General features: G+C 40.7%; 1 protein-coding gene and 1 long non-coding RNA gene across 6 annotated transcripts in view; one reads left to right on the top strand and one right to left on the bottom strand.

Annotated features, from left to right (window-relative positions):
• The window catches only part of LOC132907998 (tyrosine-protein phosphatase 99A-like), a 423,216-nt gene that overhangs the window by 222,794 nt on the left and 173,487 nt on the right, over nucleotides 1-26,935 (top strand). The gene's annotated exons all lie outside the window — the stretch shown is intronic.
• On the bottom strand, nucleotides 8,272-10,335 carry LOC132908306 (uncharacterized). 2 transcript variants are annotated; one of them, XR_009658348.1, is made up of 3 exons: nucleotides 10,144-10,335; nucleotides 9,354-9,557; nucleotides 8,272-8,490 (listed from the first exon to the last, which is right to left on the bottom strand). It is a non-coding gene; the product is annotated as an uncharacterized LOC132908306 (long non-coding RNA). The 2 variants fall into 2 exon arrangements; XR_009658349.1 differs by lacking the exon at nucleotides 10,144-10,335 and adding an exon at nucleotides 9,633-9,714.

The raw sequence follows: 26,935 nt of genomic DNA, 5'->3' as shown, positions 1-26,935 counted from the left end.
ACACCGTACGATTCGAGATTCTGGAAATGATCGTTCTCTGATATCGTTCTTCTAACATAATCAATCTTCCGAATGTCGGTAACCAACGAATCTTCTTAATCTCTTCTCACGATATACGCTTGCCTTGATATTCTACACCATTGCTGCCAAATAATTCAACAATATTCTCTCGAACCTGAACGAATGAAAACTACAAACGGCCATGTACCATTTTGATTTATCAGAGCGTAATGACGCGAGATCTATTTCATAATTCCATGTAATTTTATCACACGGAACGGGGATACGATTTAACCACAGGCTAGTCATGGTCTTTTTTCCAATCCCAATTGGATCCGTGCAGGGATTACAGGTAATTCCCAATTATTTCGCGAGCGTAAAGCGTAAGCCGTGTGCTCGATCGGATCGGTTGCTTGCGGAGGTTTATGGCGGAGATAAGCGGGGCCCTGATACTCGCCGATCTTTCGCCGCGTTTCGAATCGGCCTGGCGTGACTTTACGCTATCGTAAAAGCAGGAGCTGTATCGAGATGGTTTTCAAGCTGACGGAAGTGCCGTTTTCGAATGGCGTCCGGGACGCGAGACGCCTGTCCAGATAGCGTTCGCCATTTTGGTCCCGCAATGTTTTTTTGATGTATAGTCGGATTCAGGGCATCGATGAAACTCGATCGCCGCCGCTGTATATTAATATACAAAATGAATAAAAAATTCATCGTCGTCCCCTCGGCGCGATATATTTGTCTTTTGACGCGTGGTACTTCGATATCGACCGAAATGGAACGCGGTTGATTTCCCCTGGACCTGCCCGTTCGCATGGCGACCGCTATATTTCTAAATTAATGATCATCGCCTAACTTGTTCGGGATAAATTTTTGTGTAGCGTCGATGGAATACGACGATGCAAAAGTCTTGTTACGTACTTGTCAATAGTAATGAAACAAAGGAAATCAATTTTGTCACACTACTTGTCTAGTTGGGTACCAAACTTGGAAACTGTAAAAAAATTGGAACAAAGTAAGCTACTTTTAGATAGAAGGAAAATCTAGAATTACATGTTTCGAAATGAGAAGTTTGACTACTATCCAGTGGAAATAAAGAGTTATGAATTACGTGTCTCTAATTGTAGGAAATGACCTGAAAGAAGACTAATTGCAAGGCTCTTTTTCATGAGTAATTATCACTTTTTCAAATTACTTTATTTATGTTACAAAAATACGTAGTTGGAATTGTTCTTTATGAGATTTTTGTTAAAAAACGTTAATTATTTATAGCTACGGCAATCAACAGTGCGAATCCTGTATTTATAAATTGTGAAAGCAGCAAAAACGCAACCAACTCGGCTGTGTTACCACGTCATGTATTGCGTCGTTGTGTTTACGATGCGTCAGTCAGTACCCAACATAATTTACAAATATTCTGAAAAAATTAAAACAAAAATTACATTTTTCGTAAATAAAAAAAAATTTGGGATACTCCAGTGTACCAATGCAACAATTCAGGCCAGAATCCTATGAAAGCAGAAATGAAGAGTTATACGTCGCTAATTGTAAGAGACGGTTATAGAAAACAGGTCCGAGAAAAAAATTGGCGAGTCCGGGGCTCGTGTGGCCGAACGTAAAATGTAACCCACACGAAAGCAAGAGTGCGTGTGTGCATGTAAATGGAAACGGTGTTAGGAAAGTTGTTGAGTCGGTAGAGGTCGAGAGCTTGTGCACGGACGGTAGCATGGTCGGGGGATGATGCATGGGACTCGTACGTGAGGATTCACGTGAGAGATCGCCGGTATTCCTTCTATCTCATATATCATGAGTTTTATGTTCGCCCGTTGGAACATTTATTTGTTTGACTGCCTTGCAAGTAAGCCGGGCAACTTTCTTCCGTTTTGTGCACCCGCACCAGTGTCTCTCTCTTCCCTTGCGATCGTAGGAACTTCACAATTATCGCGAATTTTAATATCACGACAGTTTCGTCCGGAAGATAAGCGCGGAAGAAATAAATAATAACACGTGAGCCCAGAGATTTTGATCATCACGCGATGTAATTAATTCCGGGCAGAGTCGACACATAAACGCGACGAAGCGGTTCGCGTAATTTCTGTCGGTGACTTTAGAACAACGAGGGTCGTTTCTGAAAGCCGTTTCTTTCGGTCCCGAAGGGAAACGCGTGCAAAAGCTCGAGTTTCTTTCGAGAAGTCACTGTCCCTCTTCCTTTTTGTATTTTTTTCTTCTTTTTCTTTCCTTTCTTCTTCTTTTTTTTTTTTTTTAATGGGACGTAAACGGAAGGACAGATCAGAAAACTCGAGGGAGAAAGGCGGCGAGCCGAGAGAGAAATGAGGCGGGAAGAGGTACGAACAGCAATATTACTGGCGAAGGATAGCGGTCGGAATGGCGGAAGAGGGTAGAGCATGGTTGAGATTTTAGGTCGGTAACAAGAGAGGTCAGGGAACCACTATCTCGAATGCCCGGTCTATATCGCAGTCGTGTCATGTATTTCGAGTAATTTATTAAAAGGAAGTGTGTCGTCAACTTTCTTTCTTCTTAGGATTGGCTACTTTCAGTGATATCTTAGCGCCTCGGCGAATGGTTAGGAAATGTCTTTGAAATCGTAGTGCACCTAACGACAGATCCAATTGAAAAAATGTGTGTCGTATACCATGTAATTTCATAACATCTGCTGAACGTCTCTTTAATATTCCCTTCGGGAATATATATACTCGTATATTTTAATTAAGAAAATGGAGTCACACGTTACTTCATTTACGCGGTTGATCTTATTCAGATCCATGCTGTTTAGTCTTGAGGTGGCGCGGTTTTTTATTTAAATGAGTGAGAATTCGGTTTTCTCTGTGAATATACGAATTTCTTCTGGTTGCCGCAGTCGACGGTGCGGCAGCTTTTTATTCGTTCTTCATTAGGATAGGTATCGCGGCGTAAAAAAACAACACTCAAGGAATGAAAAGCAACGTGAACGCGATAAGAGAAAGTGGAAGGATAGAACGAAGAAAGGAACACATGTGCTATTTGACAGCGAGCAAACCGAGGAGAGTAAAAAACTGTTTGTACAGAGAGAGAAACGCCGTGGCATTGTACGCGCCTCGCAGGCACACTCGTGGCGAGCAAAGTAAGTCGAGATTTATCTTGAAGTTGTAAGTTAGAGGCTCTGTGACCCCGATACACCCACTTTTCTTTGCGTATAATCGTTCTTCCAAGCTCTTGCATATTCATTCGGCATTATTTCAATTCACGGCTCGATGAATATTACATATTATTCAATGATTCGCCGCGTTTTAAATCTACCCATTTACGAGAAGAGAGTCCTCGTCGAAATAATTATCGTTCGTATAACCTGGAAAATCTTTTAACGAGGGGGAAGGTTTCTCCCAGTGGAATTTCTTGAGTCCTGCTACAACTTCCACGAGAATAAAAAAGCTCGACCTCGCGAAAGGATCTTGATATCCCTCGATAAGCGGAGGTGAAAACGTATCAGTCAGTGTCAATGACTACTTGCGTGTTTTCCGGCTCGTTGATCCCCTCGTCCACGAGGGAAAACGTCCCTGTTACGACCACGATATAAATATCTGATATGCTCGATGAAAGAGTGCAGGAACCTGCTGGTCCTTAGACCGCTTTTGGGTAAACATTGCCAGGGTAGCTCGATAACATCTTATTCCATGGAGACTTCGCGAAGAGTTGCCGGCCTGCGCCTCTTTCGAGACCTTATGGAAGTTTTAGATAGAGGACGATAACAAAGGATCACCTTAGCCAAGTGACAAAGTCTCGAGCAACAGCTCTTCCCGGATAATATATATATATATACGTACCTCGTCTTAGGATGGGCATTTTTCGCTTTGATTAAAATTCGCGACGCGAACTTTGCCGGATAGTTACGCTTAATTGAAAATATTCGAGCTGCGAGTTGCTTCGTTTGGCTGACGGCTGGTAAATTCGCAGAAAATATTGGCTGTAAGGGTTGACAGAAGTGTAATGGCTCAAAAAGAACATTTGCAAAACTCTCTCCTTTTAATTTTTAATTTTTGTTTCGAATAACTTTATTAGCATCACGAAGTGGGCAATTAGAATTGCTTCTGTGAAATTTTCATTGAAAGATATATTGGTGTTTATAGCTATAGGAATCAATAGAACTGCATGTTACGTGGATGTTACAAGCATCGAAACGTATGATTTATTGTTCGATCGTGGATGTTCATGCAAATTGATATATTTACAAACAATTGAATAAAATAGAACCTACGGGAGATTTCATCGTTTAAATATTGTAACAAGTATTTCATTTTGAATGTATCGTAATGAACATTTTATACATTTTTGTACCTTTAATCATTGTATATGTTGTGCATACACAACGTTGTATTTTAACGAGTTATCAAAATATATTTGTCTTCGATAAAATCAACTTTTTTTTTACGGAAACACTCTCCGATTGAGAATTCGTGAACAGAATTCTTTTTTACAACTTCCAAAAACATATAGTTTTGAAGGAGTTAAATTTAACATAAATGTATTAACATCCACAATCAATTTATCACATTTCGTTAAACTTTTTCTACCTTAAGCGACCACTCGCCAAGAGCTAGAACAGAGAAAGAGAGATAAGGAGAGAAAGATAGACAGACAGAAAGAGAGAGCAGTATTAATGAAGAGAGGAAATTGAAATCCCGAGTCGTATCCCGTTCGGCATAAAAACAATAACGCCATCTCATTATAGCGTCTGAGAAACGTGAGTGGGATTAGCGACCACGTGCGCTTTCATTCGCGCGTTCTCGCGAATTCCACCGGCTAGTGAAGCACTGAAACGAAGGCTGGGATCCGCGAGACTGCGCACGGCGATCCCACGTCCTTCCAACCCTAATTCGAGTTCGTGCTTAATCCGCTGGACGTGATCATATTTCGCGGATCCCGTGGAACCAAGGCAGCCGTGAAAGGCTTATCGTCGACTCAACAGCGCGCTCGCTGTTCGCGTTATGAGTTAAGACGAGGAACGGTTGCATAAAGCAGTTTTACCTCGGAATGCCTTGACTCGTGACTGCAATGCTGGCTACATGCAGCCAGCAGGTGATAGCGGAGGTGCAAGGAAGAGGAAGAAGAGGAGGAAAAGTGAAGGTGTACCGACGCGATTGTAAACGGGAAAGAGAGAGGATGATGGAAGGAAGAAATGAGAGAGGAAACGAAGGTTGGTGGAGAATTAAAGCGTGCCAAGGAGGGAGGAAATAAAGGCAAGAAGCTTCGGGGAGAGAAATAGATTAAAGAGAAGAAAGGGGAGGTGATGTAGAGGTGAAACGGCCGGTGACGAAGACAGCAGCCGGTTGCCAGAGGAGTATGAAAAAGATAAGGAGAGGAGAAACTTGAAAACTCCCGGGTCTCAACAGCAATTAAAGTAAAATTATACAAAAGTGCATCCAGAGTGGCGCGTCTCGCGCGTCAGGCAGCCGAGAAACAACTGTAAGAGACTTACTTCTCTCTCCAAGCCTCTCCGGTTGTTTCGTTCACCCTCTCCCCGTCAAACACCCTCGCTGCTCCTTCTCTTCTCTCTACATTCCTTTTTTCCCTACTTTTTTTTTTTTTTCTTGCACTACCATCGTACGTGTAGGAGCACGCTCGACGAGAGGGAGTCTCGGCAACGAGATCTCTCATATTTAATGACCCAGTTGGACTGCCTCTGGCGACAAGCTGAACGCGCTGAATTTTAACACCGTCGCCGCGCGAATGCCACAGGAAAAAGTACATCCAAGCGGAGGGAATCCTCGTGGCATTCGTGTAACGAACTTCCGCCGACTTTGAACCTTGATTCTCGTGGTGCTTCCACGACGCACTGCTTGTCGCGATTCCACCGGCAAACGGATTCGGAGACCCGCATCGGTTCGCCAACGACTACTACGATAGCTTGGTTTTCTCTGCGACGGCCGTTTATTCGCGTTTACACGCGCCACGGGGCGAATTAAATATTTAAACGACGATCGAACGTTAAACATTCATGAAGATCGTTTTACCGTCGCTTAGCTGTTTATCTTTATGTCGCAACTTTTCCATCTAGCTATCGAACCAATGCAAGAGTAATAGTTTATTTATATTTATGGTCTGCGACTCATTGCTGCAGAAATATTGAAAACCGATTTCTAGATGCTTAAATGTATATAGAAGTAAAATTAGTGAAGTTATAACATATTGATGACTTTGTAAGTTACAGGTTGTAGGTTATAGGCTTCTCTGCTGTAATTTTGCAATTTTACGCCGAGTAAGGTAATCAGATGGTTCGTAGCTCGCAAAATTCGATTGTAATTTATTAATGTACAAAATTTTCATCGTAATTTTCGAATTTAATATAATCTCATTTGTTTAATTATCAACGTTGTTACCGTTATATAAGAAAATTCAATAATATACTGGTAATTTACGAATTGTAGAATTTTACTGGTAATATTAGATCGTGTAACGAGGACCTGCTAGTGAATGATAAAACAATGATGGTAGAGAATAAAAGATCTAAACGAATATTTTCCTTCGAAATGGAGATGATAAAAAATAAGTAGTTCAATTTTAATTGCTGGAATTCAAGCAATAATTTTAAGAATTTAATAATTTTTATTTAACTTGACCGAAACTTACACTGTAGCATGTCCACCTTATCATTAAAACTAAGTGCAACGACGTTAGGGCGTTTTTAAAACTTATGTCGCAATTCTTTTCATAACGGCTACACTGGGGAGACATAAAATCCGTTAAACGAACATAACCTTGGTTCACCAGTGATAGGACTCTAAGACAGTCTTGTCTCGATGAAATTTATACCATAACCGCGGAAGCGATTCCAGAACATCGTCATGGTTCCGTATTTGCCACAGACTATGGAGAGTGAATTCGCGCGCGGAGACCGGTCGTCGCGCGAATAAAAATTCTATTAGCGCGAACGTAATCAATTTCCGGTTTTATGGATAGCGGATGCGCTAAATCTCGCGGAATTGGCAAAGATTTTACACTGCGTCCGCCACGCGGTATATACTTCATTGTTTGGCTGGTGAAAAACGAAAAACTAAAATTTCGCGAAAACGTTCCGATCCCACCACATTGTCGCGTATCGCTTCGTTGGCGTTTTACCGGTCCCCTCGTATTTTTATCATGCCGTCGCTGATTACACGGAACGTTTGAAATTGCTGTCCGTTCTACTATATTTTTTAACCTCTCTCCGTGGAATCGATCGAACCGTACGGTGAAAATATCGGAGATCTTCTGTTTTTGGAATTTGACGGGGAGCGATTAAAATTTTACTCTGCAACGAAAAACATTCGACTACTCCGGGCTGTGTTCGACGAAACTCACGAGTCGATAACGATAGTCGACCTCTCGGATATGGGAGATTATTTCAACGTCGAAACCGCGAGTTTCAACGATTAATAATATCGAGAGCGAGACCCACGGTATAACTGTAAATTCGCCGGTGTGACTTTATGAATTTCTCGTTTTCATTATAAATCTCTTTCGAGCGAGATATATCTGACAGGTATCTCGCTTGCCTGGGGAAATTACAAAGTGCTTTCACTACCGTGAAATTTATTAATCGAGCAAAGAGTGCAGCTCGATTAATGTCGCGCCGTTCTCGTACTTTGCAGGACATCGAACGATGAAATCCTTCTAGCGTTCGTTATATAATGGATTAATGAGAAATCAAGCTCAATTACTAACGATACTCTTTATTGATTATATGGTACAAGGTTTGCAGATATTAACTGTCACAATATTTGTCAAGAGGCTGAGATGAAAGTCTCGAAAGCTTTAATGAAATTATATCGAACACGGGCTGAAATAATGATTGGAAAATCATTTATATGATTTTTATACCTTTCCTTGTTATTCAATTAAATATCAAATCTTTAAGCAAGAATTATTCGCATGCTTTTATAGTAACTGCTGTATCGAATCATATTGAATCATTAACTTTTCGTACTCCAAGCAGCATTTGACATTTCAATAAGTTATTATTTCAAAAGCTGTTTGTATAATGTATGTTGCAATTCGATATTTTTATATTTTTGTATCCCATTTATATCGATACAGTTCATTAAATTAAAATATTCGATATAAACTGTGGGCATTTGAATACACCGCACAAAAACCATAGTCGTGGTGTTCGGTAAAATATACCGTATCAAACTAGGAGAACTTTTTTTTAACTGCTTCCTCCACGACAACGTGGTCGATACGACGTGTTTCTTTGAAGAGAATTCACAAATGGTCAAGATAGAAAGAAAGGATAATCGTTTATTTAACTTGACCGTCAGATGTAGTCGATCCGGGGAAATTCGTGGTAGGTTGCAAAAGGGACGTGTCCACGGTGTCTAGTGGTGAATTCGCAATAAATTTCGCGTATTTGTAGAGCAATTATCGTCCAACGAAGGGTGCACTTAATCACGCAGATTTCCGGGTGGCTGGTGTTGGCTGCCGGCAGCCGCAGATTTCATCCCTTGCTGGGTACAATTCCTATAACAAATAAGGCGCATTATTTATTTGGACACTCGAGGTGTCAGCGGTAAAGTTAAGGATCGTTGCTGTTCCCAACGCGTTGCTAGGTTGGTTGGGCGAGCACTCGCAAGGCCAGTTCGCTTCGGAGCTGAAACGCGAAATAAGGGGGTGGAAACGTCCCCTACCGGATAATATATTTCAGGGGCTCCCCGGTATCCTTCTCTCGTCCCGGATATACAGTATGTAATCCGTGACAAAGACGCCGATGCTCCTCACGTCTCGGGGGTAAATTTCGCGAATTCGCCACGTGAGGAAAAAATAAGGGAGAATTCGACAGTCTAATTCAACGTGCGGGGTTCTTGGAAAATATGGGTCGGTAGATTGTCGCCTTGAATCTACGTCCAACGCTGTGTCGAAATTTCGTGCGATTTTTCATTATAAGTATCTTTTAGTATCGCCGAATATCGCGCAAAATGTTTGCTACTGAGTAAATTCCTTTTGCAACACGCTCGTGTTGCCGATAGATTTCACGCAATAACAGATACACGATAATCAACTTCATAAATAATGCGAGACACGCTGTAACCAACGAATGCGTAAAATGTAGTAGCACAATGCACGTATGTAGGAAAAATTCCCGAATTATAATTATTTGATCGACAATAATTCCAGAAGAAACAACGTTACATTGTATCGGTGCACCGCTTCTGGGATTAAAAGGTAGGTACATTGCCAGAAAAATAGAAATCTATTGGGAAAGCAGAAGCGGCTCTGAATGCACGCGAATCCGCGTTTTATCCCGCTGAAATATTTATTACTGTTTCTGCACGTTATCGCGCCATTTTTCGCAACAGACGGATCTGAATTTCATAATTTTTTACCGAGATAAAGTCCTGCCGTGCATTTAAACATTCAGCGGGCGGAGTTCGCGTTGCACGTTGGCTTTCCTTGCGGATGCTTCTCATCAGGCTCTAGGCACCCACTCAATTTCGCAGAGGTGGGGAAAAGTAAAAAGTGTAATTTCCGGCAGGGTGTTTCAATGGAAGGCATGCAAGAATTCATCTCTGGTTCCGGCTGGTCCAGCCCTGTAAAAATAAGATAGACGAATGAGATACGCTTCAAACGAACCCTACTCTCGCGCCAGCATTTATTCAACGTACCTCAAGATAACGCCTGACGAAACAACGACCAATTACGAGGAATTTATCCCACTCTCGCGAGACTGTACCTCCTGAAAAAAATTCGAGATTCAACTTCTTTTCGCGTTCTGTGATATCCTTTGAATAGACTGGTAATATTAAAAAGCCTAAAGTCACTCGGGTGGACGTATAAGACGAATTGAAAGAAATTTTAATCCTAATATAACTGATATATAGTCTAATAACTTAATTTTAATGCAATTAGTAGAAAGGATGAAAGAGACTGTTTAACGGGAATGAAAAATGCCTCGAGTATTCGTGGTCAATATAATTAATTACTAATTGTTCGAGTATCGCGGTGAAGGATGAAATGGGCGTCATCAACAAACGCGGGTGCAACAGCCAAGGCAAATCAGAAGCAAGGCAAACGCGGATTCAGCAAAACTCGTGATGAGTTATTATCTCTCGTTGCAAGTAAACCCCGTAAAGCATCGTTGTTGGCTGGCTTGGCTGACAAAACGGATTAAATTACCTCGTTAAGTTGGCGACCTTTTTTCCTGGCCACACTCACGCATTCGGACGCTCGTTTACCTTCTTCCCTCTGTGCACCCTTCTCGACCGTGTTGCATTTGTTACATCTAACGACGCGTGCGGTTGGTTCCCCTTCTGTCTCTCGATGAATGGCGAGTTAACTCTAGTTTCTTGTCCCAAATTTCTTCGCCAGCTCTCCTTCTGCAAGCGTCAAGCTTGTTTACAATAGTTTCAAACGTTTGGAAGTTGAATTCTAACGATAGAAAAAGTGTGCTTATTCGTGTGTAAAGTGAAATTGTAACCTGAACAACGATATTCAGGCTGATAAAAGAAAAAATGGTTAGGTGAATGTTATTCGATTTAACAAGAAACATTGAATAATGGAAATATAAAAAATCTGTTCTATAAAATCATCTAAGGAAACGACCTACTACTCGTCGAACAGTCGCTACAAAAAGTTTGTTGCACAATACTAGATACAGTAGTTTCCTGAACCATTTAATTCGAAAAAGAACATAAAGTCAATATGTTCGTTGGTCTCAGGAGAATTCAGCACGTAACATCTCATTTGATACATTTTATGTCAAATGTATGTCCATTTATAGTATCGTAGAACACCGTTGTTGTTTTCTCGTATATATATATATTTTCTTGTGTTTTTACATGACAGAAGAATGTTATAAAAGAGAAAATAGCAATTGGCAGGAAGTGAAATCCATCGATGTGGAGACTCACCAAGCCACTGGCTATACTAGAGTATATGTGCAGCATTACGAATGGTGAAGCAAAAAGAAGGCAAAATATGAACTTTTCTTTGCGTGTTGTCTTATTGTTACTGTATTTTTGCAATCATATAAAACTTGGTACAAGTTGTTTTTATATTGAATCACTACAGTCACTCGAAAATTATTCCATAGTAAACTACTAGATGAAAGCAATATGTTCTTACACACAAAACATTTAATACTACAACTATCAAAATAATTAAAATGATCAGTTCATAATTTTACAAAAATGTTATAAATTCATGATGGCGTACTTTTGAATGATTTTCTGTAAAATATACAGCACCTCTTTCATTACATCGTGTATTTTCATTTTCTGTATGTATAAATTTTATGTTTTTCTTGTTAGTGAAGTTGCAGCGTTAAAAAAATCGTGTAAAAGTTAATCTGGTTAGTATGGTCGGGCGACCGGTCCAATTTTCTTCGAAACTCACCGTGTTGAATTTTTGCCCCATGTTTTTCCAGTGATTTCAACTAACCGCCACTGAAAAACTTCCGCAGAACTTCAACCCTCGCGCGCTATAAACGCGAAGGCGTTTCTTTCGCGGTCGGAGCGTTGCGATTTTTGCGGAGTAACGTGACAGATTCGTTGACGGTCGCCGGGACATCAGCGTGACGAATCTTTCTGCGTCTAGAGCAGAGGCAGAGAGTCACAAAACGCGCGAGTGAAGCGCGCGTTGCAGCGAGCGTGATCTCACGTAAAAGCGGCGACGAACGATCTGTTTTATTGCCGCTGTCTCGGCAACCAGTGAGATGGCAAACAGGCGATGAAAGGAGCTTCGTGAACGTTACCAATGAAAAATCGTCGCTTCACGTGCCACCAGATACTTACTCGTCTATATCCGGCCTGAAATCATCGCGGCACAGCGTTACGATAAGATGATCGATTTAATAAACATCGTAGGTCGTTATGCTCGTTAAAATTCTCGCCGTTCTAGCAAGCTCAGGAGCTACTTTTTGCTTTGAACGCCAGCCGATGCTCTCCGTTTTCTTTCATGCGAGAAATTCTCGCCGACGTCGTGCTTTCTCGCTACTAGAAATATTAATTTTTCCCTTTTCTTCCGGCAAGTTCATTCAGGACGAGAATATCTGACTGAAAGGAATCGAATTCTTGTTTTGCTCTCGTCTTATAATTAGTGGAATATTCCATGCTGATTCGTTGCAACAAATATCGAACGATATTCTGTAGAGAAGGATTATTGGAAATTCAGTCGTTTGATTTCATCGAAAATATTCGCTAGAATAATCTTCCATGGTTCGTAAATAGAAATTTCTAGCGATGGTCAATATGGCATAGAGAAGTTGTAAATATCAAATTTTGCGAAAAGTACTTTTAAAAATTGGTTTTTCGTTCGTATATTAAGCCAAATTCCTCGCTTTTCTGTTCCTTCCATGCAAGAAAAATACGCTTGCTCGATTCGAGGGATAACCGCGGCTATTCACAGGTGAACATTTCCTGTGCCGAGTACCACCGCATCCGTCGAGACACTGTTCGGGAAAGCGAGGAGAACGCTTTCGAGTGCTTTTCGATGCACATGAATTAACCGAATTCTGAGGTCGAAAGTTGCGGCAACTAAAACCTCTTAGAGGTTGTTTCCAGCATGATAGAATTTTCTTGTAGTCTTCCAGTTCGCGAGAAGTTTCAGCGGAGTAAAAAGACAGTTGTCGGTGTTTCACCCCAACGACCATTTCCTCTCCTTGCAAAATTTCTCCCCTCTCTGACTCGAAAAGTCTCTTCGACTTCTGTCGAATGTTCACCGGAAGATAATCCGATTTCCGCTAATCTCCCGTCGCTCTCCATTAAAAACAATTCCACCGGAGGTATCTAGACGGGTAATCAGCTCCATAATTTACCACGCGACCACGCTTATCGTTCTAGCTAGCTAACCTCCTCCGCATCATCGCGGATTTCCTTCTTTCCACTTTCGTGTAACCCTCTCTCTCTCTCTCTGCTCCCTGTTACCGCTGCTTATGCAGCTACTTACGCTTCCCTATCATCCCATGTCTAGATCGTTTGAAACTTACGAACGTACGATTATCTGTCAGCCGTATAATTTACGGAGCACGAATACACGATGTTACGGCTAGCAGGCGGCGCGGATGGTGAAGGGGTGCAACACCGACAGAAGGGATTCGGTGGTTACAGGTGGAAAGGACAGAGAAAGGTAGGCCGCGAGACAGAGAAAGGACTAGACAACTCATTACCGGGGCTGGCAAACAGAAAACTAGGTTATGCAAGCTCATACGTCATCGGAATTAGAACCGTAGTCCGCTCGCTGTATCTCAAATGTACACTATCGCGCGAAACATGTTCCACACGTTCCCCTACCCTTCTACGTTCCATTCCCTTCTACATCTCTCTCTCTCTCTAACCCTCTCTCTGTCGCCTCCCTCGCCCTCTTCTCCACCTCCTCGTGCCTCTATGAATTTATGTAACGCGCACAGGCTCTAGATTGCGAGGGAAATACGGCGTTGATATGTGTTTCGCGACTATTCCACCCATGTTGCACACGGCTCTCGCATAGGGAAGATAATGCAAGGCGCTTGGCCACAATCGATAGGTTGCGGAAATTTGCCATCCTATCCCTACCAGAGGATACTAACGTCGCAGATCCTTAGCGCCAGGGTGCAGCCGGGGGCGATGATGATCGCGCATCTGGACCACCAGCCGGTTAAGATTTCTTGGAAGACCACATCGTATACCGGGGAACATCGGGTTTCAGTAGTTTAACGCCGCCACGGACGCGACCGAGATGTATCCCTTCCCCACCGGAGGCAATTAAGCGCAACTCACAGGGATGGCTATCGATTGTATTTATGGTCTGGTATTCCGCCAGTAAATCACTCTAGACTTTGGCTGTCTACGTTATGCTTTTAAGGGGAAGTTGGAACGGCTGATTAACCGGGGAAATTATCTGGAAATTCGATTAAATACGAAAAACGTAGGATTTCAGTTTCGATGTGGCATACCAGAGCCACGGTTTTATTTCATTTCCTTCGTCGAAAGTTTCGTTTTTCTCAAGCTGTCTCGGTTCACGAGTTTCTACGGTAATCTTCTACCTGGATCCTTGGATTCATTTATCTTACATACATTAATCATCCCGGTTCGTCAATCGTCGGTTTTCGTTCATCGTTTTCAAGTTTATATCAATTAGCATCAAGTATAGTTTCTATATCTACTAATTGTATAACGTTAGACACTGGCGTTAGATTAAAACGTTTCGTTCCAAGTATATGTTACATGGATATTTACAATGATTTTGTAGTATCCAAATATTTCAGGACGGCAGTGCAGTTCATTCTTACTCATGTAACGCTTACATGAAAACCTACGGTACATAGGACGCGTGAATCGTTTCGGTTTACTTGGTTGTCCGCTGATGGTTTCGTTTCTTATAGCCGGCTCGGTTCTCCAGCGCTGTATACACGCGCCAAATTCGCGATAACTTGCGCTCCGTGTTCTCGAAGATTCGAGCCGCGCGATCTTTTTCGTGCGCAAAGTAGCAATTACAGAGTTCGCGAGCTCCGCGAAATTTCATTTACGCGCGGATGTATAGGAACGTGCTCGATATCAGAGGAGTTCCACAAGCATAAGGAGACAACGTCCCCAGCTAGAACGCAGAGCCTTGCGTTAATTAAACCCATCGTAGAAGTGTAAATGTGGATTTTGTCTCTTTCGAAATTAAGCGTAGAGGAAATGTGGAACAGAAGCGTGTACCATCAGCTACAATTTACGCCGCACTCTTTCCTCCATTATCGTAAAATTGTTTGAAAAATTGGGTCGATCAAACCGACCGTGGTTGACGAATATCCGAGTTTGTAGTATCCAAACGGTAGCAAAGTATCCAAATAAATTTCGCGCTGTGAAATACCGTTTTTCACCGAATATGTCGCATAACGAACGCAAGAACCGTGGTTGCATCTTCAACCTTTGTCCATTAAGATTCTTCGCCACCTCTCTACGATATTAGAGCACAATGTCCTTCGTTACTGCAGAGAGATACGCGAGTTCGTTCAGAACGCCGAGCGAGCCAGGCAAATAAGCGAAACAGCGACGCAGATGTATGCAGATACGAACTTTACGCGTCCCACTGTACAGAAGCACACACACACATACACACACAAAAATAAAAAAGAAAAAAACAGGACGTGCAATGTGTCGCTGTTTCTCGAACGCTGATGTGGTGCTTGATCGATAAGAGGAACAATTTAAATCTGGAAATAAAAGATACCTAATAAACTCGAAGCCTCGTACCAACTTCAGATGGTCTAATATTATTCTCTTTATAGTTCGCTCGAGCTCTTACAGTAGACAGTAGGATGAATCGCAGTTCTTCTCCGGAAGTCTATCCTGGAGCTGGTACATGAGGTACAATCGTCGTAAGGAGAAGATATTTTTCACGAGGCCGTGGAACGATAACGACGCGAAAGCTCCCCTGAAAAGTTTTCAAAGCTGAATCTCTGTCGAGACAACGGCGTGGCGCGGCTCGCGCAAGCTAATTCAGCAAACCTGACTCTTCCCCGCGGCGAAAATTGAAAATCAATGGATCGGTCGTTAGATATGCTTTATACGATTTTCTTCCTGGCTGCGCGTCAGCCTGTGTGGACTTTCTTCCCGGCTCATGAAAGTTCGCTTTAACGTTGCCCCACACCGATTCACCCTCGTCCTCAGCCTCGCGGATGGAACACTCGTTTACTATCCACCCACGATTTCGATCTGCTAAGGTTTGATTCTTCGCGTAGAGTTGGATTTAAACGAGCAAAGGTCGTGTCACGAAAGTGAAACAAATATGTCAAGAGAGAGAAGGGAGGGGGAAAACATGATTGAAATATCGATATCGAGGAACCGTTATTTCATCATCGGTAGGCTGACTGAGGTTAGGGTGAATTTTGAAGGCTATGTCGAGCCGAATGAACGGTGTCGTTGGGAAATATCGTGGCGCCGGCTCGCTAAACTCGACATGAAACGAATTCCTTGAATAGCAGCCACCAAACGGGAATTCTGGCAGATGGTTTCCACGCGCACCCTTATGGCCAAACGCTACTAAAGCTTCCACAAGCTCTCTGTCTTAACTTAATAAGGCGAGGATGTATTGACTCGACCCTGGTGGAACTGTGTTAGAACTTTATCCAAAGCAACTTGACTTTATTGTCGAGTATCAAACGTGCTATTTTAAAATAGGCAGTTAATTGTTACGAATCGTAGTATCTTTGAAACAGTTTACGAAACTGGTTTGTAAAACGAAGTGGTGTAAGGGTTGTTTCGTATATTAATCTTGTACTCGATACTCATTACCTGAACGATTTATATTTCCTTAGGGAAACAGGAAGATTAAATAATTGGAACGTATTGTGATTTAGATTTATGTATCAGGTTATAACGTATGAAGCATTGGATTTTTTTGATGAGAATAAATTTTCTCCTTACTATCCATTAGAATAATTCGAGTACCATGTCGTTAGAATTTGCTATTGAAATATATAGAATATTTAAGAAGCATTCTTGCGTTACATATAAAGTCTCTTCGTATGTTCATCTTGTTTTTCATTTTCAAATCTGGTATAGCTAAAAGAAAATTTGAAAAGCCAACAAACGGTTCATTAGTAGCACTCTCCTCATAAAATTATATTAATGTCATTTCTGTAGAATGACGAAATTAAAATTCACGAATGAAAATGCATGGTAACGTTGCAATAGAATATTGAAGAACTTGAAAACTATGTGACGGAAAAAGTGTTTTATAAAGTCCAGAATGTAAATAAAATAAATTCTTAATGAACATCGCAGTTACTGCAGTTTAAACTTGTTTTCTTTGACGTATTGGTTAATTTCGTGTATACGTCACCGCGGGCAGCGTTTCCGAAAACGCGCCTTTCATTTCACAGATAATTGCTCGCACCGTAGCACCGGCTCCGACCGTTTACATGGATTTATTTCGATAAAAGGGGACTTCACATATAGATATAACCACCGTTCTTGGTTAGAAAAAAAAAAAAAAAAAAAAAAAAAATAGAAAGAGAAAGGGAGGAAAGCGCAAATATTCGACGGTGTGTACACGATAATATTCGCGAAAAACGCGCGGTTGGAGTTACAATATTTCCACGGTCGGTGTACTCGTTGCGCGTTACGAGCAGAACCGTTTGAAAAGCAGCCCTGCGTGAAGCTTGGACGTTGCACGGCTGATTGTTAAATCGCTACGACACAGCAGACGTCCAAATATTTGGCCCATCTTGCTTCCGCGAGTGTCGCGAACAACAACGCGTGTAACCAGACCGTCAGCCGTCGACCGGGCGCCAATGAAACGAAACGCAAGTTCGATTGTTGTCGCTGCCAGTGGTATTAATATTGACGCGAGTTGCCCTGTTACCGGTTTACGCGATCGGAACGAGATCGTAAAGCCAGCAGCCGGCCTCTAATAAATCACAGCTGCCACCATCACCGGTCTCCAAAGGACTGGTTATTGCCTCTGTTATAGTTTCTTTATCGGTTTTCAGCCCTGTCGCTGTTCGGTTTCGTGGCTTTGTCTGATATTTGATATTTACATCGTTAGCTCGCGAAATTTGCGTCACACGTCTCTGCGTCCGAACAGAGAAACCAAAGAACGAAGCGAGAGAGAAACGTTGCACACCAGGAAGCGACCATTAAAAAGCTATCTATAACCTTGGCGATTTACCTTGGCGCGTCGAGGTCACGCCGTTTAATGGGCATAATGTCTGAACGCGAGCTCGCGCTATCTGCCCAATATATCAGAGCTGTGAGCCGTGCTTGTCTCCTGATGAACGAACGGGTCAGGAGAAAACGGAATTTCGTGAGAAAGCACCCCGGGGAGAAGTTTCGTCGAATCGACAAAATCATTCGACCGTGACGCTCGCCCCATCGAAAAGCCATTCCCTTTTCGGCGTCTGCTAAGAATCAGCCTTTTTTTCGCTCCGGATAAGTGGATCTCAGTTTATTTTAAGCCGGAATCTAACTCATGCCAAAGAGAAAGGGTGGAAAGAATCGATGTGAACGAGGGAGAACCAAATCCTTCAACGTCCTAAACGATAGAACTTCCAGGTACACAAAAGAAGATCTATTCAAGTTTGACTTACCCTTTCGTCTTGTGAGAGATTTTTTTTGTATTCCCAAATGAGACATGACACGATACTCGAAGATATTGACAGACACGTTAAGGTAAGATTTTATGTAATCTTCTCTTTCCATAAGCTTCCACGGATGTCGAAACGATTCGCGAGTTCATCCCGTTCGTTGATTTTCATTCATTCGATCCTGTAGCGTATCAACACGCGTCCTTGCAAAGAGTTCTTACTATAATTTCTACATTCCTACGCTCTTACATAGAAATTTTTCATCTCGCTTATCGGAAAATCCACATTTAGGGGAATGAATAGTTTCATCATGCAAGATCGGATTCGTGACTTTCATCAAGACACTGTTGAACATAGGCTTGCAGACCTGCTTCCAGTTGAAAAGTTAGCCAAGTTTCGGGCTTGAACATCTAATTGCGTAAGTTCGCCGCCGCAAAGCAGCGAAATGTGCGACCAGAAGTTTTCGAGAAATTAAGTACCCCGTCTTGGGTTCGCTTAACGCTCGAACGACGCACATATATCGCGCGTTTCTAAACTAACACCGGACGAGTTCGCAAACACCGCTCAATTTTCTCAAACTTTTCTCTAACGTTAGTCGATCCTATTTCCACCTCGAATTCTCCTTTCTAATGCGTCTTTGACACCATAGCCTTTGCGATTCTAGACCGATCAAGCAGAATCCGATAGGTCGGAATTGAACGAAAGAATAAGGAATCCTAAACCTAACTTGAAACCTAACTCCAATCTATCATTCTTTCCAACAGTACACGTACTCTTTTCTACAACTGGAACGTACGTAAATATCAATAGTAGCTGATTCACACGGCCAGCTAATACGGTAGCCATTTAACTGCGCGAAGTGCGCTTAACAGCTCGCGCGTAGATTCCACTCTCGACACCCGAAGCTGGTTAATTGATATCGATCGAGCCGCGCTGCGTGCCGCATATCACGCGTGTTCCTCATCACATGACTCACTCGTCATCCTTAGCATCCAGAATCTCGACACTGATCCATTAATCATAGATTGACAAGAATCGACAAGAATCCGCCGCGATACAAATTAACCTGATATTTTCCGTATAATTTAATGGACGAAGTATATAAGCAATAATAAGATAAATCTCATGCTTGAGAGATTTTAGAAATATTTTATACGATATTTCTGTATCAAGCTTGTAGTTTTGTAGCGGCACGGAATGTTTTGTTTTGTTCCGGAATGAACGGAAGATTCGAATCGGAAGAGACTCATACTGTTGTGGCGTGGAGTACCAACGTTGTTTTGGTTTGCTAGATTCAAAGGTAAACGAACTTCAGACAAAATATTATCGTCGTTATTTGTAATCGTCAGCCGGAGTTACACTCGTACCTTTTATAATAACACCGGTCGATATAAACAGAGGAACGTGCTCTCTAGGACAGTCATAACAAATCATTGCAGCAAGTCACATACAGTCGAATAGCAAGCTTATAGTCGAACAGTAGCATTGAGCGAGTGACGATTACGACCGGCATACATTATCTCTGTGCTTTTATGTAAAGTAATTTTAATATACATTGACTATTACAATTTTATCACTCGTCTCTTGAATAAACCAAACAACACGTTTAATATCCATCTCAGTCTCTTAAAACTAACTTAACCCACTGACATACTAGTTTCTTCACAAATCTACGCTGTTATCGCGTCGCGCTTTTTATATTATATTAAAAGTCTCCTTACGATAAACCTGTACATGATAAGAATAGAAAAATATGGAGATTGCCCGCGGCTACAGGGTTAACGAACAACTCGAAGAAGTACCTTAACGAAAGTACGTAGCGAGGACTACGAGATTTCAAGGAGTTCGATAAAACGAGACCGATGCTCGGTAGAAAATCTCCGGGGAAATTTCGTAGAATTTTTAGGGCGAAAGTTCACGGGCGTTGAAGTTGGCAGCGGATTATTATGACATTTTAATCCGTTTAGTGGACAGTGGTAGTGGAATTTTTTGTAGCGGGGCTCGAGGCTGTCGCGAATCGAAATTTCGGGCGGCGGAGGCGCCAGTTGGCGCGACAGAGTTGAGCGACGATGCGGGAACTCGGAAGTTTTGCGCCAAGCCAACGCGAGCACGGCCTCTAACGTCCCTGTCTAATTAAGACTAAATACATAATTAGAGTGTTAGTCACGTGCTGGCGCGGTGTAATTGAACGGTCAACCCCAACGTTACTTGGAAACACGTACCGTACAGTCAGCACGTTTCGATTTTAAGTTCTGACGATCACATCGGCCGGCGAGATGTCTTCTATTTGCACGGGCCGGCGTCGAACTTTAATTTCACAAATTTTCGGATATCCGCGGTAGATTGAAACCGCTTTATCGAAAGAAATGGGCCACTTGACGGCTCGCCGAATCAATTATCCGACCGTGTTTTATCTTCGGCCTGGCCGTCAGCGGTCGATTTCAATTTTTCTTCGCTCCAGACTCAATCCCCGAGATTCCTGGTTTTTTTATAACTGCCGCGATAATTCGTCCGTATCCGTTCATACGTTCCTTTATACTCGTGCTTCTTTTGGTCGATTCGACACGCCGGATTGGAAAAGAAATTACCGGGTTTAACGCCATTCGATTTTCGAACGGACCGCTTGTTTTTCTACCAGATAATTGAGTGATTCTGCTTTAACAGTGAAACATTCGTTTTTACTTCTTCGATTTTCTTTATCGAGCTGTAATATCAAGTGTTGATACCTCATCTTGTATTATTCAGTTTGTTCTGTTTATCTTATTCGCAAAAAGTAACAGAAAGAAATTAATAAACATATTTAGCTGATGCTAACTCAATCACGGTTAAAATGATGAGATATTTTAATTTTGTTACTAAAAATATGCTTTTATGTTAATTTGGTTTTTATCGCAATGGTTCTGGAGCTGCTGTTCGTTTTTGTTGTATCGTCTTAATTATCATCTATTTAGAGGAAGATGATATATTTAATTTGAAACTGAATTTATTTGCGCACCGAAAAAGGAAGATCAAAATAACAGATAATATATTATTTAAAATTAGAATTATATAATCTCAGGATGTCGAGCGGTGTCGCTTTCCATTATAGACCACTGCACGTGAACGTGCTCGCGTTATAATTGTGCTTCGTGACCCAAGAAAAGTGACATGACTGAGGAAAGTACATTTTTCCGGAAATTAGTTTAAAACAGAGAGTTTAAGGAAATTATTAATTACTCGATCACTTATCGATTTTCTATATATTTTGCATATTATGTGCATTCTTGCGTTACATTTTTACATTTTTAAATAAATCTATAAACATCCACAATTTATATATTACCAAGAATAAGGATAAGAAGCTATCTGTATTCACAGCTCGAGTAGCTCTACATTTGTTTAGTATCAATTGTGTTAAATATTACAATTTTATTGACTCATAACTCACGTTATATTTCATTTCCACGATATATTCACATTACACTTCGATAATTCTACTATTAAATCTTTGATTAATCCATTTCACGTTTCTCGGAATGATCGCAAGCTTCAACGTGACACTAATACTCACGCTTAATGGCACACAGTTAACTTCGTCGACATAAAGTCGCAGAGTCAACGACGAGCTGTCCAAAACGGATAAAACGTCATGGATCACGGTCCTCACGATGTATGTAAACGGTGAGGCACTGTCGGCTCAACAGATATCGTAAATTTTTAACAATCGTTGGACGCGGTATTAACTCGTCGTAAAGCTAGCAGGAAATCGGGAAACAATGTGCTCGATCGTTACTGGCGACGTGATCCGACGACCGAAAGAATTTCTTTTCACTTCGACTTGAAACAAACCCGTCCAAGTGTAAACGCGGCGCAGACAAGCTCGTTGTTCGACTTGAGCTGAAATTACATCGTCTGTTATTTAGCAATCAGGGTGACATAGTTTCGGTTCAAGCGATCAGTTGTAGCAAGAACGACTTGAAGACTGCGTCGAATTTGCTTAACATCCGACATTGGCTACGTTTATTGGCTGCAGTCGAAATTGCATTATTAATTATTACAGTCTTCCTGGTTTGTGGTAAATAGAGTTGAGAGAAAACGAGTTCGTTGTGTTATACACGTAGAGAAGAAATGAGAGTCAATCTCTACTGACATACTTATTATTGGTGACTAGATAATGTCTCACAAACGATTTTTACGAATAGATTAAAAAGGATACCACACCATATACAAACTATAGAGGAAGAATATCATAAATTAAATTTGCCATTTTTTGAACAGTTGTTGTCAATCAATGCTATGTTAACAAAATTGTCCGTTTAACGCTTCATGCCAACAAATAAGCTTCATACGATACTTGTCGTTATATGTTGTTTGATTATTATTATTTGATAACTTGTTGTTTGATTTCATATAATATTGTATGCTAACGAATAATTTTCATAAAATATCTGTCATTATAACCTGTTGAAGTGATCATCACTTCTAAGAAAACTCTACATCTGGTTAGTTTTCTCAAGCACTAAAGACATCGACAGCGTATAGACAAAAGACTGGGACGAAGGAAAACCATAAACAGTAGACAGGCGACGTTGGCTTCAGGGTTTTCAGTCATAGGGTAACACTGTAGCGTGCGGATCTAGACCAGCTCAATTATATTCCGATTTGTATTTACACTACAGTATTTAAAATATATTTTCTATCTTACAATTTATCCACGCGTTCCTTTGTTCACATATATCTAATAAGCTCAACATAACTACATATATAATAATTACTACATTATAATTTTCTGTATGCTTAGTTCATGTGATACATTCATATTGATAGTGCACATAATCCGAAAGTAAGTGCCTACTCGAATCCACGTTTTACGTAGTAAACGTGGCAAACACGTGTTCTTTCACGTTCCTAGAAGTTACTATCATCGAGGTCTGACGACATTGTTCGACTCGCTCAGGAATGGAAGTGTTAATAACGCATAAGAATAGGAATTTATAAGAATTACGAACTTGCGAGTATTTATTCGCTGTCATGTTTGCAGATAGGAATCTTCTCGTAGAAGAATTTCGAACATGACAGTTGCAATTGCAACATTACGTGTTATATGAACTAGACGTATAATTATCGACGAGCATCACATCGAATCGATCTACTTAGGTGTAATAAACGTGGTCTGATAACAGCTCGCGTTGCTGCTTGATACTAATTCATGGAATCGTACTTAATTAACTGACATCTGGTCAGATATTCCTCGACATCCTGTTCTCAGCGTTCCAAACATAATTGGAACTTTGGACACGAGGAGAGAAACGGTCTGACCATCGAAATGCCACGAACGAAGTATTATGGACAAACTTCCGATTCAAAGTAGATTAACCCTTCGAAGACGGACAACTCGTCCGACCATTCTCTTTCCGTATGAACGGATATTTACGGACAGACATGTACACATTCACTGGAATAGTAATTTTCTCACATCCTGTACTAAGTGCTTCATTGTAAAATATTAATTTGTTAATACGTAGCGTATGTGGTAGAAATATTTACATTTTTTATTTATATATATATACATTAAATTATATAAATTATCACATTCCCAACAATGAAATGAATGAATATTTACAAGTATAACTACAGATATGAAAGCTGTGCAAATATTTGCTATATCCAGTACATGTAATAACGAATACATATATTTTTCAATATTACGTAAATTCTGTACATTTTTGCATCCTTGAATTTCCCATAAATGCATTCATAATTTATATCTGTATCAGTCTTGCGAAAATGAAATTAACAATTTATAAAACTAAATAAAAATAACATGAAATGAACAGATACAAGAAGAAATACTAGATCGCACAAGGTATGTACGGTGGTCTATACTTTATACGACATGTAATAGGTCGACAACATATGGGGAAACAACGGTCCATATGAAGATCGTGTTTCACAGAGGCTAATGACCCAAACAATGTGGCCGAAATATTGCGTTATTACATTTCTGCCCTCGATAGGAATATCTTTGACATGCGTAACAACTTTGACATCCAACAAAGCGATCTTTAATCACCCTAGGCTGGCAGCCGTCGAGAGCAACGAATACCTCCGTTGTATTAATACCTGGTAGATAGATTTAGTGTCGTAGTGACCAGTAGACGTGCAGCATGCCGCGCTTAGGCACGAACTTAATTAGTATAATTACCGTTATTGGTCATTGGTCGCGGGGACACGTGTGCACGCGTTGTAACCGCAAATTAATTACAGCCTATCCGACGAGTACGACGCGGCGAGGCCACAATTAAGCACACTTTTCGTTGAGAACGTTAACGATTCTCGTAGGCGATCCGGCCACGACGATCGATCGTACCGGCAGAAGCTCGTGTCGCAGACTCCGACGACATTTATCGCGATAACCTTCTCAATGCCTCCTTATCTGCCACCTTTGTTCCGTTTAACTCTTTAGTTTACTATATGGCTCTTTAATCGTCGAGAAACGATCGAGATAAAGTTGGTACGCTATAGTATTGGGGATTTAGTCTCGATCATTTGGTTTTAATATGTTCTATCGGGTGTTCTCATCAGGCCGCATTATTAGGTTGAAACTAATGAAACTTCGTCTAAAAGTTAGAGTTTAATGGGCTAATATTACGTGTTAAGTTGGGCCCAATCGTTAATTATCAGCTATATTAAGGAGGAAGGAATTTACTACATCACATATTATCGGAATTTGTACAATTTTTTTTGTACAATTGAACTGATATTGGTATTGAAATTTTACAAGCAACAAGTTACTGCTATTAAAGAATATCCTGGTATAACAGTGATACGTATGATCATTTACAAAGTTAACATAATAACTGAATTGATATTACCAATTCCTTACAAAATATTTTGGATTTATTATCCATTTTCAAAAGACTTTTGCTTAGAATTTATCAGGCTATTTCCCTTGCGCATTATTTAATGTTGAAATATTTCTAGCTAAGTATCCAGAGTTGCGAAGGAAAAAATAAAAATAAAGAAAGATGAATTTATCATACCTTTCCTGTTCGGCTTTCAAATGTTAATAAGGTTTATAATAAGAATAGACAAACTCAGGAGTCGATCAAATTTTAACAAAAATATATTTATGAAGGGTACACCATTAATTTTATGAACGTTAAATTTGGAAAGACGTCATGAAAATTGCTAGAGCTATAAATTTAGCATATGGGAAGGTTCAAGATAATCTTTGATTTCATCTGGATAATCTTCCACTGCATAAATAATTTTAATATCTTAAAACGTTTCTAAACTAAAAATCACTGTGATCAAAAGATCATAAATTAATAAGGAGAAAAGAAATCCAGTTGGACTAGTTTTAATTTCTGCAAATATAGTACAGTTGTCGATGAAAAGCTACCTAAATTTGAAGAATGTATAAAAAAATCGTTGTTGATATCACGATTTCTCCTTTCAATTCTTTGTTTTAGTTCTAAAAAAAATTATTTAAATTTCCGTAGACCGCAACGAAATTAACTATCAAAATGATAGAATACCGAATAGAAGAATTATTGTCAACATTTAAGTTTGTCAACGTTATCTTACGTAATATACCTAGACGATCAATATACAAGGTGCTTCATAACATGTGTGACCCACCGCAAGACTGAACAGAGGACGCAAACACAACGAGAAAGAGTTCATGTGAACGTGTGCCCTGTTTAACCTTGTTTCGAAGTTATAGCCACTTTTGTGTTTCAATAATCCCCAACTGCTTACCTTTATAGGAGCTAGTCGAAATGGCTACCCCCTGTCTGTATTATTCGATATACGTCTGAAAATTTTGGAAAATTGCGAAATTCTTCGACACAACGACTGCAAGCTTGCATACAAACCAAGACTTAGCCATTTCGAGCATTTTCCATGAAAATAATCTTTCGCGAATTATTGCACAATAATTAATATAATATAAAATAAACGTAAAAATGGATGTTACTTCGAAACTACATCAAGTAGATTACGCGTTTATATGAATTTTTTTCATCGTTTTTGTGTTTCCTGTCCACTCGCGAGGTTGATCTCACATTCTATGAAATATCCCGTATATTGTCAATACAACGTTGAGAACCTCGAATATTGACAATAACATTGATCGTCCAAATGCTCCTTAACGAAACTCTGGTGGAACGAGCAATAACTTCCGTTAACCTGACTCGAACACTTGGTAAGCTGTAAAACAAAAAAGCCTGGAAAATAATCTGCTGGTACCGCTGTAAATCACGGTTTTTCGAGTCGAAGAAACGACACACGCGTGCAGGATGCGGATGAAGGGTGTGGGCAGAGAATTCCGTGACCGGGGCAACGACACAAGTCATAATCGGCGACGCAACAACAGCCGAAGGGAAGTTACGGTCGCCACTAAATAACGATAATGTTACTTCGCGACAGTTTGTAACCAGTTTACATGCATAGATCTCGTTATAAAAAAAAATATATATATATATAACAAAAGGGGGATGGCGTTCCCAGTGGTTGAAACACGAATCGCGATAAGCGGCGTGAGTAACCGTCTACTTCATTTATATATCACCGTTGTTATAACGAGGTGTATTGTTAAGTGCGTTTAAGGGAAATTTCGCGAGAAGTTGTCGCAACAACTGCTGCGTTACGCTCGTGACACTCTATATCGCCGGAGCACGTAGCGAGTTCTACGAAGTCGGACCATGAAATATTTGCGTCGGGTGAAACGGAGCTGATGTTATGAAAGTGCAGAGGAATCGTCGTTAAAATTTGAACTCGCTGCTCTGTTGCACGAGTTTCGAAAGAAGAAAGAGAAACCCGATAGAATCATTATTCTATCGTTTCTAGATGAGACATATCGCATTTGATTTCAATTTAAAAGTCCTTACAAAAATGGAATTTCTAAAAGGATGCATTTACATATCATTCCTATAG

The sequence above is a fragment of the Bombus pascuorum genome, chromosome 6 (assembly GCF_905332965.1).
Source record: "Bombus pascuorum chromosome 6, iyBomPasc1.1, whole genome shotgun sequence".
Classification (NCBI taxonomy): Eukaryota; Metazoa; Arthropoda; class Insecta; order Hymenoptera; family Apidae; genus Bombus; species Bombus pascuorum.
Note: the sequence above shows the minus strand (reverse complement) of the source record. Positions and strands in the feature narration are given on the sequence as shown.